This window comes from Phyllobates terribilis, unplaced genomic scaffold, assembly GCF_046119375.1.
Source record: "Phyllobates terribilis strain yellow unplaced genomic scaffold, ASM4611937v1 Scaffold_12__6_contigs__length_324123572, whole genome shotgun sequence".
In the NCBI taxonomy this organism is placed as follows: Eukaryota; Metazoa; Chordata; class Amphibia; order Anura; family Dendrobatidae; genus Phyllobates; species Phyllobates terribilis.
In genome coordinates this window covers 287,948,990-287,967,905 of record NW_027362772.1, presented here as the reverse complement: position 1 = coordinate 287,967,905, position 18,916 = coordinate 287,948,990, and the positions used below count along the sequence as shown (strand labels likewise).

At 44.4% G+C, this 18,916-nt stretch overlaps 1 long non-coding RNA gene across 1 annotated transcript; it reads left to right on the top strand.

Annotated features, from left to right (window-relative positions):
• The first annotated feature begins 14,595 nt into the window (after nt 1-14,595).
• Nucleotides 14,596-17,580, top strand: LOC141172675 (uncharacterized). Its single transcript, XR_012252512.1, has 2 exons — nt 14,596-15,022; nt 16,844-17,580. It is a non-coding gene; the product is annotated as an uncharacterized lncRNA (long non-coding RNA).
• Nucleotides 17,581-18,916: the final 1,336 nt, after the last annotated feature.

The window sequence follows — 18,916 nt, the reverse complement described above, 5'->3', positions numbered from 1 at the left end:
TCTAGGAGCCAGCCAAAAAATTTAGGAGCCAGAATTTTTTTTGTTGACAAACTGTACATATAGACCCCCTCACACACGGCGTCTCCCCGGGGAGCACGGCCTTTGTATGTACTTACACAGGTAGCGGGAGTTGAGAACGGGCCCCCGGCCACAGCGATCCTTCCCCCCCCCAGGGCCGGCTCCAGGTTTTTCTGGGCCCCGGGCGAAAGAGTCTCAGTGGGCCCTTTTAACACATACACGATTCATGATGCAGAGATACGGCGGAGAAATAAATATATATAAATAAATATATATATTTATTACACATGGCCCAGCCTGCCCCCTCATCCTTCACATACGCAGACATATGCACACGCACACACGGTACGCAGACATATGCACACGCACACACGGTACGCAGACATATGCGTGCGCGCACACGGTACGCAGACATATGCACGCACACACGGTACGCAGACATATGCACGCACACACGGTACGCAGACATATGCGTGCGCGCACACGGTACGCAGACATATGCGTGCGCACACACGGTACGCAGACATATGCGTGCGCACACGGTACGCAGACATATGCGTGCGCACACACGGTACGCAGACATATGCGTGCGCACACACGGTACGCAGACATATGCGTGCGCACACACGGTACGCAGACATATGCGTGCGCACACACGGTACGCAGACATATGCGTGCGCACACACGGTACGCAGACATATGTACACATACAGACATACACATAGATAAAACAGACAAATATATATACACTGACATTCACATACATGCACTCACACAGACCCATTACTAATATTTTTAATATGGGGATTGGGGAAGCCTCACTCACCTGTCCCCGGTCCAGTGTCCTGTCCAGCAGCTCCTCGGGTATGGGGCAGTGCAGGGCCCCCGGCGTGTCACAGACTTCATGGCCCTGGAACATCAGAGGGGCCCACTTGCGGTCCGGGCCCCTCCCGCCCATCTGTGCAGGACCTCCGCTCCGACGGTGTTTGATTGCCGGCACTCCCCAGACATGGCCGCGCGCTGTGCGGCTGTGTCTGCTAGTAATGACGCGGCAGGAGCGACACACAAGCACAATTAAAGGTGCAGTGCCGTCGACCCTGCCGTGTCATTACTAGCAGACACAGCCGGACAGCGTGCGGCCATGTCTGGGGGAAGTGCCGGCAATCAAGCAGCGCCTGCGTCCCTGAACAGGTGCCGAGGAAGCGGCCAGGGCCCCGACAGTGAGCACCAGGCAACATTTTCTAGGCGCCAGACAACATTTTCTAGGCGCCACTGGCGACCAGGCGCCTGGGTTTGTCGAGCCCTGGTGTATGGGTACCACCCCTGTATTAATTGTTTAAGGGGTTGATAAAAATTGCAAAATATGGCTCTTTATTTAATTGGAGGTCTCAGGAGCTCAGATCCTAGCAGATCAACAAATTATCATCACTTACCCTGTGCATAGCTGATACATTTTCATGGTCAGTCTACCCTATTAGAGGGTTTACCCCTTTTGAAAAATCCCTACAAAGTTATCAGCAAGCTCTTCATGAAGTATTTCCAGCTTGGAGACCAGTATTCAAAATCCCTGCAGCGCCCCCAACAGAGAAAACCAAGCACTGCCCGATGCTTATCACTAGGATTCGGACAAATTCTTATGTCCCCTTCTCAAGGGTGACCTAGGCAGCTGCCTACGCTGCCTGCTCCCTGCTCCCATAGCGGCTCTGGACGCAGCTGGTTGCTCTCCAGCACTACTTAAAGGCTATTTCCCAAAATGCAGAGAAGTAGAGTAATAAAGCTCAATAATATAGTTATTTTTGCGGATCTGGCATTAACTACCTATAAACGAGACTTTAATAATGAGAAAGTACGAACAATAAGACCAAATTAATTGATTTTTTTGGAGCTGGAATGTCTGCCAGTAATCAGCAGCATGTTGCCTAAATACATGTCCTACGTTGTTGAAGAAATGAATCCCGTTTTGCTCCAGAACATTAGGAGTCCTGGCACGGTGACTGCAGCGAAGACGCGTCCCAATGGTTTGATTCCTTAGTCTGGAGCTCAGCCGGCCGAGCAATCATTACATTCCAGCTCATTCACGCCCTCGGTGCCGCCGCTTCCAAAACTAAGTGAGCAGGCGGCCAAAAGCTGGAGAATAGGCCTTGTGGTTAAATAATGAGGGTTAATAAATAATAATACAACAAACAACGGGGCTTTGTTAAGACTTGCGTCGGCTCCTTAGTGTTGGTTTTGCTCACATGATGACATTGCTATTCTCCTAATGACCTTAGCAACTAAAGCTTTACATGCACTTGCCGCGTCGTGTTGGCAAACATAAGCAAAAAGTAGCACGCGGCGAGCCGATGATCATCTATACCGACCCTCATCGGAGAACGTATTCCAACATACCACACCGAAATGTAAAGGGAATCTTTTAAAAGGGTGTGGACACTTGTGTATGTGTATTTTTGGATAAAAAGTTTTTTTTGTTTTTTTTTTGCGGGCCCATGAAACCAGCAGCCTTACGGCGTGGGGGGTTGATCAGGCCCCTTCGGCGTCCGGCCGTGGGTTCTGCGCCCAGGGGTTCCCTTAGGAGGGGAGGCGAACCCCTTGGGAGGGACAAAAGCTTGTCTCGAGGGATGACTTTCAATAGATCGCAGTGAGGGGAGCTGCTCTGCTACGTACGAAACCCCGAGACAGAAGCAGGTCGTCTATAAATGATTTACTGTAGCACCGGGTTCCCAGCGAAACTTGCGGTGCGCTCCGGGAGAGAAGCGGCGGGGCTTCCGGCCACTCTTCGGTCCACGGAGCGTGCGGCGTTACTCGCCGGGGGTTCGGGGGCCCCCAGCTATCAAAGTATTTTTGTAAAAGGGTTTTATTTAACATTTAAGACTGTTTGGCTTCTACAGCCTCTATGTATCACTGTACATAGCAAACAGAGTTCATAGTAAAATACATCAGCGAGTCTGTTGTGGTCGAAACTCTTATCTCTCTTCTCCGGGGCTATCTTCTATTCTGATTTACAACCAGTTGAAAAGTTAGTTTGCGGTGATCCAAGACGTTTTATAGATTGATACATATATGTACTGTGACACATAGAAGCTGTAGAAGAAAAACAATGCAACATTTTAAAGGATACCTTATTGCAAAAACTATTTTCATCTAAAAATATATGCATTTAAAGGGTATGTCCACTGGATAGGTGGTAACTTCTAGAACTTTGGGGGTCCGACTGCCGACACCCCACCCCCTATCATCAATCACCAGAATTGGGCACTTTTACGCTCAAGCCTGATTGTTTCTCCTTGATTTCTCCTTGGGGATACCGGATAAAAAACATTTCACAGGTGAAATTGTTGCACCTAGAGTGCGGAGTTGCACTTGTAAGACACTGGCCACGTTCACACGCTCAGTATTTGGTCAGTATTTTACATCAGTATTTATAAGCCAAAACCAGGAGTGGGTGATCAATGCAGAAGTGGTGATGAGTTTCTATTATACTTTTCCTCTGATTGTAAGCCGAAATCAGGAGTGGAACAAATACTGATAAAAAAACTGACCAAATACTGAACGTGTGAATGTGGCCTGACTCAGATTGTGAAAGAAAAAAAAAAAAAGCACAGATTGCACTTTTTGGAAACTTTTTGTACTATTATAAATAATATGATAAAAAATACTAAATATAAAGGAATAAATAATTGGGCACTTTGGATTTGATCCGCTCCTTACATCGCCCTCGTAGGATGTGTGCATGCGCTTAGTATTTGCAGCAGACTTTTGTGCTATTAGCATGAAAAATGCCCGATAAAAACACGTGTTTTTCCCCATTTATTTGGGTGAAAAATTCTAAAAGAATCAACACGCTGCACATTTGAAAAAAACGCATTGAAGGTACAAATCTGCAAGGAAAAAATAAGCAGAGTGCAGGAGATTTCAGAAATCGCATTCATTTTCGGTAAAACGATTTTTTTTTTTTTTCGTGTGACAAATGCAACATGTGAACAAGCATTTAGATTTTTGCCTTTGAGCTTGGAATACGTCATGAAACTGCTAATAAATAATAGGTACAAACTGGAAAGAGATAACAAAAGGCAACAAAAATGATGCAAACTGAAAATCGAGGAGGTGAACTCCAAGTCACAGAGTTGTGAAATGCTAACAAGTCAATGTTGGGAAAATGATGACTTCCTGTGACCTCAGAGGGGTAAAGCGGAGATCAGATAGAGGCCTAAACTGGGAATAAACATTTCGTCATCCTGGGCAGATCATTAACGGAGTGGACAGAGTATTCTGTTCTGTCCAAAAATGTTATATTATTTTTTTTTAAAAATTATATATATATATAGGGCACCTTCTCATTTCAAGATTTATCTGTATTTTCATGACTATGAAAATTGTACATTCACACTGAAGGCATCAAAACTATGAATTAACACATGTGGAATTATATACTTAACAAAAAAGTGTGAAACAACTGAAAATATGTCTTATATTCTAGGTTCTTCAAAGTAGCCACCTTTTGCTTTGACGACTGCTTTGCACACTCTTGGCATTCTCTTGATGAGCTTCAAGAGGTAGTCACCGGAAATGGTTTTCACTTCACAGGTGTGCCCTGTCAGGTTAAATAAGTGGGATTTCTTGCCTTATAAATGGGGTTGGGACCATCAGTTGTGTTGTGCAGAAGTCTGGTGGATACACAGCTGATAGTCCTACTGAATAGACTGTTAGAATTTGTATTATGGCAAGAAAAAAGCAGCTAAGTAAAGAAAAACGAGTGGCCATCATTACTTTAAGAAATGAAGGTCAGTCAGTGCGAAAAATTGGGAAGACTTTGAAAGTGTCCCCAAGTGCAGTTGCAAAAACCATCAAGCGCTACAAAGAAACTGGCTCACATGAGGACCGCCCCAGGAAAGGAAGACCAAGAGTCACCTCTGCTTCTGAGGATAAGTTTATCCGAGTCACCAGCCTCAGAAATCGCAGGTTAACAGCAGCTCAGATTAGAGACCAGGTCAATGCCACACAGAGTTCTAGCAGCAGACACATCTCTACAACAACTGTTAAGAGGAGACTTTGTGCAGCAGGCCTTCATGGTAAAATAGCTGCTAGGAAACCACTGCTAAGGACAGGCAACAAGCAGAAGAGACTTGTTTGGGCTAAAGAACACAAGGAATGGACATTAGACCAGTGGAAATCTGTGCTTTGGTCTGATCAGTCCAAATTTGAGATCTTTGGTTCCAACCACCGTGTCTTTGTGCGACGCAGAAAAGGTGAACGGATGGACTCTACATGCCTGGTTCCCACCATGAAGCATAGAGGAGGAGGTGTGATGGTGTGGGGGTGCTTTGCTGGTGACACTGTTGGGGATTTATTCAAAATTGAAGGCATACTGAACCAGCATGGCTACCACAGCATCTTGCAGCGGCATGCTATTCCATCCGGTTTGCGTTTAGTTGGACCATCATTTATTTTTCAACAGCACAATGACCCCAAACACACCGCCAGGCTGTGTAAGGGCTATTTGACCAAGGAGGAGAGTGATGGGGTGCTATGCCAGATGACCTGGCCTCCACAGTCACCAGACCTGAACCCAATCGAGATGGTTTGGGGTGAGCTGGACCGCAGAGTGAAGGCAAAAGGGCCAACAAGTGCTAAGCATCTCTGGGAACTCCTTCAAGATTGTTGGAAGACCATTTCCGGTGACTACCTCTTGAAGCTCATCAAGAGAATGCCAAGAGTGTGCAAAGCAGTCATCAAAGCAAAAGGTGGCTACTTTGAAGAACCTAGAATATAAGACATATTTTCAGTTGTTTCACACTTTTTTGTTAAGTATATAATTCCACATGTGTTAATTCATAGTTTTGATGCCTTCAGTGTGAATGTACAATTCTCATAGTCATGAAAATACAGAAAAATCTTTAAATGAGAAGGTGTGTCCAAACTTTTGGTCTGTACTGTACATACATATATATATATACATATATATATATATATATACATATACACACATACATACATACATACATACACACACACACACATTCTAAAATAACCAAAGATATTATTAACCATTCCTAAGGCAAAGCATCTGTCGACAGCTGGATCATTGAGAGGAAACAGGAAACATTCAGCTTGTCATACACAAAAACATAGAATTCAATGTTTGTTTAGTGGAATTATAAAGTCATTCAAGATTTTTTTTTTTATCCTTGAAACAGCACCACTCTTGTCTGATAGGCTGTATGTGGTATTGCAGCTCATTTTAATACAAAGTTGCAATACAAGGCGCTGTCAGTGGACAACAATGGAAAAAAAGGACAGCCTTTCGAATATCCCCCTTTAAAAGTTCTCGTTACACGGGATCCACGGAGTCAGGACTTTGTTGCAATAAGCCAAAGATAACCCGTAATTGTATGTGTGATGCGTGCCAATCTGCTGGTCCGCTTTTATTATAGTATATATGGTATTTGCAAAGTTTGGAAATTAAACGTATAAAAGCTATTTTTAATCGATTTCGGTTTACTCAGGTGTCGTAAAACACAAGTTTAACAATCTGACAACCGCCTGTTTATACGCCCACCGCACTGCACAGGCAGAAAATATGGATATACCTACACTAGAACTATGAGAATATATTAGAGCAGGGGTCGACAAAGTTGTTCAGACTCTAGGAGCCAGCCAAAAAATTTAGGAGCCAGAATTTTTTTTGTTGACAAACTGTACATATAGACCCCCTCACACACGGCGTCTCCCCGGGGAGCACGGCCTTTGTATGTACTTACACAGGTAGCGGGAGTTGAGAACGGGCCCCCGGCCACAGCGATCCTTCCCCCCAGGGCCGGCTCCAGGTTTTTCTGGGCCCCGGGCGAAAGAGTCTCAGTGGGCCCTTTTAACACATACACGATTCATGATGCAGAGATACGGCGGAGAAATAAATATATATAAATAAATATATATATTTATTACACATGGCCCAGCCTGCCCCCTCATCCTTCACATACGCAGACATATGCACACGCACACACGGTACGCAGACATATGCACACGCACACACGGTACGCAGACATATGCGTGCGCACACACGGTACGCAGACATATGCACGCACACACGGTACGCAGACATATGCACGCACACACGGTACGCAGACATATGCACGCACACACGGTACGCAGACATATGCGCGCGCGCACACGGTACGCAGACATATGCGTGCGCACACACGGTATGCAGACACATGCGCGCGCACACACGGTACGCAGACATATGCACGCACACACGGTACGCAGACATATGCGTGCGCACACACGGTACGCAGACATATGCGTGCGCACACACGGTACGCAGACATATGCACGCACACACGGTACGCAGACATATGTACACATACAGACATACACATACAGTTATATGAAAAAGTTTGGGCACCCCTATTAATCTTAAGCTTATTGTTTTATAAAAATTGGTGTTTTTGCAACAGCTATTTCAGTTTGATATATGTAATAACTGTTGGACACAGTAATGTTTCTGCCTTGAAATGAGGTTTATTGTACTAACAGAAAATGTGCAATCTGCATTCAAACAAAATTTGACAGGTGCATAAGTATGGGCACCTCACCAGAAAAGTGACATTAATATTTAGTAGATCCTCCTTTTGCAAAAATAACAGCCTCTAGTCACGTCCTGTAGCTTTTAATGAGTTCCTGGATCCTGGATGAAGGTATTTTTGACCATTCCTCTTTACAAAACAATTCCAGTTCAGTTAAGTTTGATGGTCGCCGAGCATGGACAGCCCTCTTCAAATGATCCCACAGATGTTCAATGATATTTAGGTCTGGGGACTGGGATGGCCATTCCAGAACATTGTAATTGTTCCTCTGCATGAATGCCTGAGTAGATTTGGAGCGGTGTTTAGGATCATTGTCTTGCTGAAAGATCCATCCCCTGCGTAACTTCAACTTTATCACTGATTCTTGAACATTATTGTCAAGAATCTGCTGATACTGAGTGGAATCCATGCGTCCCTCAACTTTAACAAGATTCCCGGTGCCGGCATTGGCCACACAGCCCCAAAGCATGATGGAACCTCCACCAAATTTTACTGTGGGTAGCAAGTGTTTTTCTTGGAATGCTGTGTTTTTTTGCCGCCATGCATAACGCCTTTTTGTATGACCAAACAACTCAATCTTGGTTTCATCAGTCCACAGGACCTTCTTCTAAAAAGAAATTGACTTCTCCAAATGTGCTTTTGCATACCTCAGCCGACTCTGTTTGTGGCGTGCTTCTTTCGCATCACTCTCCCATACAGCTTCTCCTTGTGCAAAGTGCATTGTATAGTTGACCGATGCACAGTGACACCATCTGCAGCAAGTTGATGCTGCAGCTCTCTGGAGGTGGTCTGAGGATTGTCCTTGACTGATCTCAACATTCTTCTTCTCTGCCTTTCTGATGTTTTTCTTGGCCTGCCACTTCTGGCCTTAACAAGAACTGTCCCTGTGTTCTTCCATTTCCTTACTATGTTCCTCACAGTGGAAACTGACAGGTTAAATCTCTGAGACAGCTTTTTGTATCCTTCCCCTGAACAACTATGTTGAATAATCTTTGTTTTCAGATCATTTGACAGTTGTTTTGAGGAGCCCATGATGCCACTCTTTAGAGGAGATTCAAACAGGAGAACAACTTGCATGTGGCCACTTTAAGTAGCTTTTCTCATGATTGCATATACCTGGCTATGAAGTTCAAAGCTCAATGAGGTTACAAAACCAAAAAAACTCAGTAAAAAGTAGGTAGGAGTGTTTAAAACAAGAAAATGATAAGGGTGCCCATACTTATGCACCTGTCAAATTTTGTTTGAATGCAGATTGCACATTTTCTGTTAGTACAATAAACCTCATTTCAAGGCAGAAACATTACTGTGTCCAACAGTTATTACATATATCAAACTGAAATAGCTGTTGCAAAAACACCAATTTTTATAAAACATTAAGCTTAAGATTAATAGGGGTGCCCAAACTTTTTCATATAACTGTAGATAAAACAGACAAATATATATACACAGTCATATACACTGACATTCACATACATGCACTCACACAGACCCATTACTAATATTTTTAATATGGGGATTGGAGAAGCCTCACTCACCTGTCCCCGGTCCAGTGTCCTGTCCAGCAGCTCCTCGGGTATGGGGCAGTGCAGGGCCCCCGGCGTGTCACAGACTTCATGGCCCTGGAACATCAGAGGGGCCCACTTGCGGTCGGGTCCGGGCCCCTCCCGCCCATCTGTGCAGGACCTCCGCTCCGACGGTGTTTGATTGCCGGCACTCCCCCAGACATGGCCGCGCGCTGTGCGGCTGTGTCTGCTAGTAATGACGCGGCAGGAGCGACACACAAGCACAATTAAAGGTGCAGTGCCGTCGACCCTGCCGTGTCATTACTAGCAGACACAGCCGGACAGCGCGCGGCCATGTCTGGGGGAGTGCCGGCAATCAAGCAGCGCCTGCGTCCCTGAACAGGTGCCGAGGAAGCGGCCAGGGCCCCGACAGTGAGCACCAGGCAACATTTTCTAGGCGCCAGACAACATTTTCTAGGCGCCACTGGCGACCAGGCGCCTGGGTTTGTCGAGCCCTGATATATAGTGTGTATATGTTTTTAAAAATTAAGAATTTTGGAAAAGAAAGATATTTTACTGTCTGGAGCTGAGTGAGGGCTTGTCTTTTGCGTTGCAAGCTCCTCTTTTATAGCTTTTTGGGGTGCACACAATATTTTGATAGCTTTTTATTGCATTTTTTTGGCAGGAGGTATCTTTATTTTTTAAGCTATTTACCTTATTGGTTAAACAATGTAATATTTTTTCATTGATCAGCTATACTCAATGTGCTTGATTTTTTTTTTTTTTTTTTTTTTACTTATTTTTGTATTGGAAAATGGGGAGGAGGGGGATGAGTTTAGTTTTTTTTTTTTTTTTTTTTTTCACTATTTTGCCCCATTTGGAATTTCTCTCCCCGTTTTTCAGTGCATTATAAGGTAAAGCGAATGGTGTTGCTCAAAACTAAGAAATCTGGCCGCACCCCGAGCCTTAACACGGATGTGTGACTGCAGGCTAAGGAGACCTGTCCGCTCCTGTAAGCTTTGTCTGCAGCTTTTCTTACAAGCTGAGATTTGGGTCAAAACATTTCTTGAGAATTTGAATTCAATGTTTAATATCAGAGGTCAGAAAAGAACAGAGAATTGTAAAGAACGATAAGGTTATTATTGTTTGATGTGGTTACACAATCCAGGTATACAACCGGAATGTGTGCAACCTTAACTAACTTACGCTACCACTGTGTTACCTGTGCTGTTACATAGGACTGCAGGTGACATCTACTACATTATCTGTACTCAGAGAGCGATCACTGTGATCTGTAGTGTTACATAGGACTGCCGGTGACATCTACTACATTATCTGTACTCAGAGCGCTCACTGTGTTGTCTGTGGTGTTACATAGGACTGCTGGTGACATCTATTATGTTATCTGTACTCAGATGGTTATCAATGTTACCTGTGCTGTTACATAGGACTGTGGGTGATTACTATCTGAGTACAGATAATGAAGTAATCACTGTGCGATCAGTTGTGTTACATAGAACTGCAGGTAACATATACTACGTTATCTGTACTCCACTGTGTTATATGTGGTGTTACATAGGACTGCAGGTGACATCTACTACATTATCTGTACTCAGATAGTTATCACTGTGCGATCAATTGTGTTACCTAGGACTGCAGGTAACATATACTACATTATCTTTTTTCCGAGTTATTACTGTATTATCTGTAGTGTTACATAGGGCTGCAGGTAACATCTACTACGTTATCTGTACCAAGGGAGTCCTCACTGGGATATCTACTACCCAGCCCCCTTTCACAGACCACAATGATTTAAAAAAAGCCCCTTCCTCTCATACAATTAAAGGATTATTACAAAAAATATACATGCGGACTAGACCTAGATTTTCATAGAGCAGCAGGTAGGTTGGGCGTCAGACCTGTCATTCCCTTTCCCGTCACTTCAGGTTTTCCCCCTAATTCATTGCTATAAGAACACCTCTTCAGAGTCCCCCCTCCCTTCAGAATCGCTGTTGGTCAATGTGCGTTCAGCTAAAAGTTTCTTAGGAACTTGAGATCGTTCCCTCTATCCAAGTGAGCAAAAAAATGTCTTGCAAAAAATTGCTGAAGGAATGCGGCCTGTGTAAGTCCGGGCACTTAGAAAGGAGAAGAGCCACCATTAGGCCTTACCCTGCTCCTCTAAACTAGATGCCACAGTGAGGGTCCGGGATCGGTGGCCTCCCAACTGTGAAGCTTGTGAGTGAGTCCACATCCATCTGGACTCACTCCAATGAAAGAGAGTGCTCGGTCTGGTTCAGCTCTTTTTCTGGAGGACGGGAGCCCAGAGAATGCAAGGACCTAATGGCCACATTCACACCCCCCCAGACAGCTCACTGCACCCTGCGTGGTCCCTGTAACAAGGACACAGTGACAAATATAAATAGTGAAGTAATACAATGTAAAATGTGAATGAAGCTTCAGTTGGAAAATGTAAACGCTCCCCATCTTAGTCACAAGGTCTGGAAAAAGGGTGCGTGCAAAAGTGCTGTTATTCACACCCAGGCATGGCGGGGTCCCCACTCCTGGAGCGCGTCTGCACCTAAATGTCAGTATCACCTACAGTTGGATGTGTATGGGCGTGGACTGTACTGTCGCGTTCCCGCTCCTGAAGACACCAATCGCGTCATGGGAATAGTGTCATGTGACCGGCAAAGGACACTTTATACATTGGGAAAAAGAGAATGTTAATTTTATGTGATTGTGTATTTTATGTGTTTAGGGGTTGTGTTGGTGTCTTCCAGGTTCCTAAATCTTCCTTTGATATCCCCACTAGTTTCCACACTTCTCTAGCATCTTACGCCCAGTGCCTACCACTATGGGATTATATAGTTTGATTTGGTAATGCTCTATTATTCAATGGACGCTATCTGGTGCTCTAATTGTTATAGCCCAGGGCATCTTACTTATTCATTCAGTCATTGCACATTCCAATACACTTGATTCTTGGCATATTTCCTACGTATGCTATTATACACTGCTCAAAAAAAAAATAAAGGGAACACTTAACAAAATATAACTCCAAGTAAATCAAACTTCTGTGAAATCAAACTGTCCACTTAGGAAGCAACACTGATTGACAATCAATTTCACATGCTGTTGTGCAAATGGAATAGACAATAGATGGAAATTATTGGCAATTATCAAGACACCCTCAATAAAGGAGTGGTTCTGCAGGTGGGGACCACAGACCACATCTCAGTACCAATGCTTTCTGGCTGATGTTTTGGTCACTTTTCAATGTTGGTTGTGCTTTCACACTCGTGGTAGCATGAGATGGACTCTACAACCCACAGAAGTTGCTCAGGTAGTGCAGCTCATCCAGGATGGCACATCAATGCGAGCTGTGGCAAGAAGGTTTGCTGTGTCTGTCAGCGTAGTGTCCAGAGGCTGGAGGCGCTACCAGGAGACAGGCCAGTACACCAGGAAACGTGGAGGGGGCCGTAGGAGGGCAACAACCCAGCAGCAGGACCGCTACCTCCGCCTTTGTGCAAGGGGGAACAGGAGGAGCACTGCCAGAGCCCTGCAAAATGACCTCCAGCAGGCCACAAATGTGCATGTGTCTGCACAAACGGTTAGAAACCGACTCCATGAGGGTGGTATGAGGGCCCGACGTCCACGGATGGGGGTTGTGCTGACAGCCCAACACCGTGCAGAACGCTTGGCATTTGCCACAGAACACCAGGATTGGCAAAGTTGCCACTGGCGCCCTGTGCGCTTCACAGATGAAAGCAGGTTCACACTGAGCACATGTGACGGACATGACAGAGTCTGGAGGCGCCGTGGAGAGCGATCTGCTGCCTGCAACATCCTTCAGCATGACTGGTTTGGCAGTGGGTCAGTAATGGTGTGGGGTGGCATTTCTTTGGAGGGCCGCACAGCCCTCCATGTGCTCGCCAGAGGTAGCCTGACTGCCATTAGGTACCGAGATGAGATCCTCAGACGCCTTGTGAGACCATGTGCTGGTGTGATTGGCCCTGGGTTCCTCCTAATGCAGGACAATGCCAGACCTCATGTGGCTGGAGTGTGTCAGCAGTTCCTGCAATATGAAGGCATTGCAGCTATGGACTGGCCCGCCCGTTCCCCAGACCTGAATCCGATTGAGCACATCTGGGACATCATGTCTCGCTCCATCCACCAACATCACGTTGCACCACAGACTGTCCAGGAGTTGGCGGATGCTTTAGTCCAGGTCTGGGAGGAGATCCCACAGGAGACCATCCGCAGCCTCATCAGGAGCATGCCCAGGCGTTGTAGAGAGGTCATACAGGCACGTGGAGGCCACACCCAATACTGAGCCTCATTTTGACTTGTTTTAAGGACATTACATCAAGTTGGATCATCCTGTAGTGTGTTTTTCCACTTTAATTTTGGGGGTGACTCCAAATCCAGGCCTCCATTGGTTAATAAATTTGATTTCCATTGATGATTTTTGTGTGATTTTGTTGTCAGCACATTCAATTTTGTACGGAACAAAGTATTCAATGAGAATATTTCATTCATTCAGATCTAGTTTGTGTTATTTGAGTGTTCCCTTTATTTTTTTGAGCAGTGTAATTATCAGTGCCCTATAGCTATTATAGCCCTACCCGTTTCATCAATCTATCATTACTGGCTTGATTCTTCAGGGGCTAGGCAGCTCATAGGGGGTACCTAATCCACAATATCATCAGATCACTGATACATCACAGTATTCATAATGTGTCAGCGTGGTTGCTAGCCGTTGCATAGTGTGTGAAGTGTTCAGTGCAGAATAAGTAAAGGATTTAGGACACAGGAAAGTGTTAATGTTTGGGACTAGCCCATAGTGGGAAGGAAAATTGCCAGCAAAAAGGAAACTACTTCTTGATTGAGAGGGGTTCGTTAGTGACAGTGACAAGTTCGATGCGCAATGTGATGATAACAAAGACAAGTACATATTGTTCTGGGTGAATGAGACCTTATAAAATTCCCTGAGGACATTCCTACAGCGTCCGGAGCCCAAGGCTCGATACAGGTGCTAAGGAGAGCAGCTTAACCCTTCCGTACAGAGGAAGATAGACGTGAAATCGTGTGTGGGAAAGGTAATGGACCTCGGCAATACTGCAGAACTGGATTGGGATGCGACATGGAGCCGCAGCTCCCTATGGCTACCGCCCTCTGGCACCTTACAGTTGTACAAGCCGCCCACCGTGCACCCCAAAGCTTCCTCCAGTGTGCACGGGTCGTCCATATCAACAGGAAAACCAGCAGAGCCACTGATAAGAACGGATCCTACACTTGATCTCATCATTTGATCTCATTAGCTAAAGCTCTGTTCACATGTGCGCTTAGCATGCATTTGTAAGTGATCAAATATATAAAAAAAATGGTGCAAAACTGTTTCAAAATTTCCCTCCCTGTGTGATTGAATGGATCCTCTACTGGATCATTTTGCTTTCTGTTTTTGTCATCCGAAAACAGAAATAACTACTGGACATGTGAACACAGCCTAACAGATATTGCTACTGACTCCCCCCATAAACCTGCATGCTTGGCCATGTGTGCAAGTTTATTCAATGCAACCTGGTGGGAAGTTCAGGTTCTTCTTAGAGGGGGTTTCTGGTTTTGGAAACCACTATTTTCCAGCTTCAATTTTTTTTTTTTTTTTACTTTTTTCTTAACCTCTCCGGGTGCCCCTTTGTGAAATTCTTCTTGCTTCTAGAGAAAAGTCAGTTTGTTTCCTGGCATGATAAAACTGAAACCTTTGTTCTTATTTTATATTTGTGCCATATTCTCTTTTCCTGAGAACTGATAGTGCAGCCCACAGAATATCACACAACCTATAAATACTGAGCGGTGCTGTCCTCTACATGCAGTTGTGTGAAGAGCAGTTTCCAGGGTCGGTGATTTCTCAGCTGAATCGTAAGTTGTTTTTTTTCTGTCCTGTTATGTAAATGCTTCTGGATTCATGGTGCAATCAGACAGCCATATAGATCAGAACAAGATTGGAACACAGTGCACGGACTGGCCGGCGGCTCTCCCTATCTGAGTGTGACAGCTTTATGTATTGCTATGCGGCTGTCACGATCTGGTCGGTAGAGCCGCCGGCCAGTTCTTTCCAATCTCCGATGCCGCTTGCGCTCTATAGCTAAAGTTTAGGCTGAGGCTGCAACTAGAATTTCTGTAACAACATTTTCCAAGTTTAATTAATGAGTTAGATCTGCTGTAAAAAGGAAATCATGGAGCTGCATGTAATTCAGTGCACCCCCATAGTTAAAGGGGTTTATCTATAAGCAACTTTGCAATTTACCTCTTATGAAAAATCCTCCTTTAATCTCTATGGATGACTGATGGTTGCCTAGATTACCGACCACCCCTGCAGTCTATCGGTGGCCTGTCACCTAGACAATGAGCGCGTGCTTGCAAGCTCGTAGCACTAAAGCTCACAAGCTCTACTCTAATGCTGCCCGGAGCCCTGAATCCAGCCGTCTCTAGTGTCCCTGCGCTCCTCCGATGCTGCAGAGGCAAAGTTGTCTCTGCTAGGAGCATGGGAGGGGGCACAAGCTTGGCCAACCGGCAGGACCATGCTGCTAGACCGAACTGTCAATCTTCAAGAGCGCATTTATTTATTAATATTATCATTATATCTCACGTTGCACCAATATGCAGCCGAAAACCTTGTCCAACTGTGTGAATAGGCGCTAAAATAGTCTGCTAATTCACCAAGGGGAATGCTATGTCCTCTGCTTAATTCAAGCTTGGACCAACGGCAGAACCATACTGCGAGACTGAACTTTCTCTCCTCCCTACTCTATCTTCTTTCTGTTTCTTCTCTTGTCCCTTATCGTTCTCTTTCCGCTCCTCTATTTTGTCTCCTCCTCTTTTCTCTCTTTCTCTTATTTCTCTTTTTTTCCTCTTTCTTTCCATCTTTATTTTTTCTATTTATTTCCTTCTTTCTCCTTTACATTTATTTCCTTCTTTATTTCTTTCCATATGGTTCCTTCTTTCTCCATTCTATTTAGTTCTTTCCTTCCTTCCTACCTTCTTTCCTTCTTTCTCTCCTTCTTTCCTTCCTTCGCTTTCTTTTCTCTCCATTCTTTCTTCTTTTTCTCATTTCTCTTCTCTCTATCCTTTCTCTTTTCTCTCTTCCTTCTCTCATTTGTCCCTCTTCTAGTTCTCTTCTCTCCACTTTCTATCTTTTTTCCCTCCTTTCGCTTCTTCCTCTCTTCTCCCCATCCTCGTTCTCTTCTCTCTTCCTTCTCTTCTCTCATTTGCTTCTCTCTTCATGCTCTCCTCCCTCTCCCCACAACATACACCAGGAGTTGTATCAAACTTCATCCTGTATGTTGGTGTTGATCCATTTATTTTATCTTTTTACAAAGTGGCAATAAGCCATATGGAGAACCTTGCAATGGCAGAATAACATCAGCCAAAGATCTATGTTCCACTTGTGCGAGGCTCTTCTTCCTGGCAGCCATTGCATCCAATACAAAATTGTATCAAACAATATTTGCAAATTGAAATTTTTTATCTTTAAGAAGTAAATTGCAATTATATAAAAATAGTGCATGGAAGAACAAAGGCAGATTGTAACAAAAAATAAACCTTTATAAAAGAAATGTAAGGGTGGGATGGCAGCAATCAGAACAGCTGGGTTAGAAGCAGCACTTTTTGCAATTTTATCAATTATACTCCTTCCTACGGACTAATCATGTCGCCTCCTATATATATGTATTTTTTCAGATAAAACATGGACCTCGCTCCACAGAATTGCCCTCCATGCCCTCCATGTCCTCCATGCCCTGCATTTGTGGTGGATCCATGTCACTTTTGGCATGCAGAGTGTCTGCCGACATTTAAAGAACTCTGCCTGCACAGCACTCAGCACCCGACCCATCATTACATCTATATAATGTACCATGGCACCACGTACGCAGCCGCCGTGCAGATCATCAAGCACGGATTTAGACCATCCAAGGATGGCATGTTAGGGCCGGGGGTCTACGTGAGCCGAGACATAAATAAGGCCATGAAATACCCATTGAACAACGATCCCACAAAGGTTGTGTTGAAGTTAAGGGTGAATGTTGGAAAAGTCAAGAAGATAGACCAACAAAACCATCCATTACAGAAGACGTGGAACAAGCATGGGTATAACACGGCCTGGGTGCCACCGCACTGCGGCATGAATCCCAGCGGCCAGGAGGAAGATTGCGTCTACAATCCTCACAGGATTAAAGTTGTCGACGTTGTCTGCGGGAATCCCAGTTATGTTTCTAAACTGAAGCATTTATTGTGACATTATATATATTACTCAGCACAAGCAAATAATATAGAGGAGGGAAGATTTCACCTTCGCCTCCACTCATGTTACTCACTTGTCGCTTTGCAAATCAATGAAATCAAATCTCTAATTGTTATTTTCAAAATGATTTCACTTAATAAAAACAAAAGCAAAAATAAATATTTTTCTCATTGTCTTTTTTGTTATCATAAGTTCAGTATTATAGGTGGCTTCACTCTATGATGTAAGGGGTGTTATAGGGGCTGGTGTATAAGAAAATTAGGGTATTTAGTGCAAAGTTTACAAGGACCCCTAAGGTCTCATTCAGATACAATGCCTGATAACACCTCTATATACAGTAGATTACCCCAGAAATCACCACTCACAATAGGTGATGTCACAGCTCACCTCCTCCTCTTCCAGTACAATGCCTGATAACACCTCTATATACAGTAGATTACCGCAGGAATCACCACTCACAATAGGTGATGTCACAGCTCACCTCCTCCTCTTCCAGTACAATGACTGATAACACCTCTATATACAGTACATAACACAGGATCCACCATTCACAATAGGTGATGTCACAGCTCACCTCCTCCTCCTGTACAATGACTGATAACACCTCTGTATACAGTAGATAACACAGGATCCTCCATTCACAATAGGTGATGTCACAGCTCACCGCCTCCTCCTGTACAATGACTGATAACACCTCTATATACGATAGATTACCCCAGAAATCACCACTCACAATAGGTGATGTCACAGCTCACCTCCTCCTCCTCCAGTACAATGACTGATAACACCACTATATACAGTAGATAATACAGGATCCACCATTCACAATAGGTGATGTCACAGCTCACCTCCTCCTGTACAATAACTGATAACACCTCTATATACAGTAGATAACACAGGATCCACCATTCACAATAGATGATGTCACAGCTCACCTCCTCCTGTACAATGACTGATAACACCTCTATATACAAGATATAATACAGGATCCAACATTCACAATAGGTGATGTCACAGCTCACCTCCTCCTCCTGTACAATGACTGATAAGACCTCTATATACAGTAGATAACACAGGATCCACCATTCACAATAGGTGATGTCACAGCTCACCTCCTCCTGTACAATAACTGATAACACCTCTATATACAGTAGATAACACAGGATCCACCATTCACAATAGATGATGTCACAGCTCACCTCCTCCTCCTGTACAATGACTGATAACACCTCTATATATTCAAGATATAATACAGGATCCAACATTCACAATAAGTGATGTCACAGCTCTCCTCCTCCTCCTGTACAATGACTGATAAGACCTGTATATACAGTAGATAATACAGGATCCACCATTCACAATAGGTGATGTCACAGCTTACCTACTCCTCCTGTACAGTGACTAATAAATAACCCTCCCCCATATACAATATGTGAAGACCCGGGGTATGCCGTGGGCATAATACTACTCAGACAGCACAGGGTAAAGGTAATACAGCGTGGCAATACTTT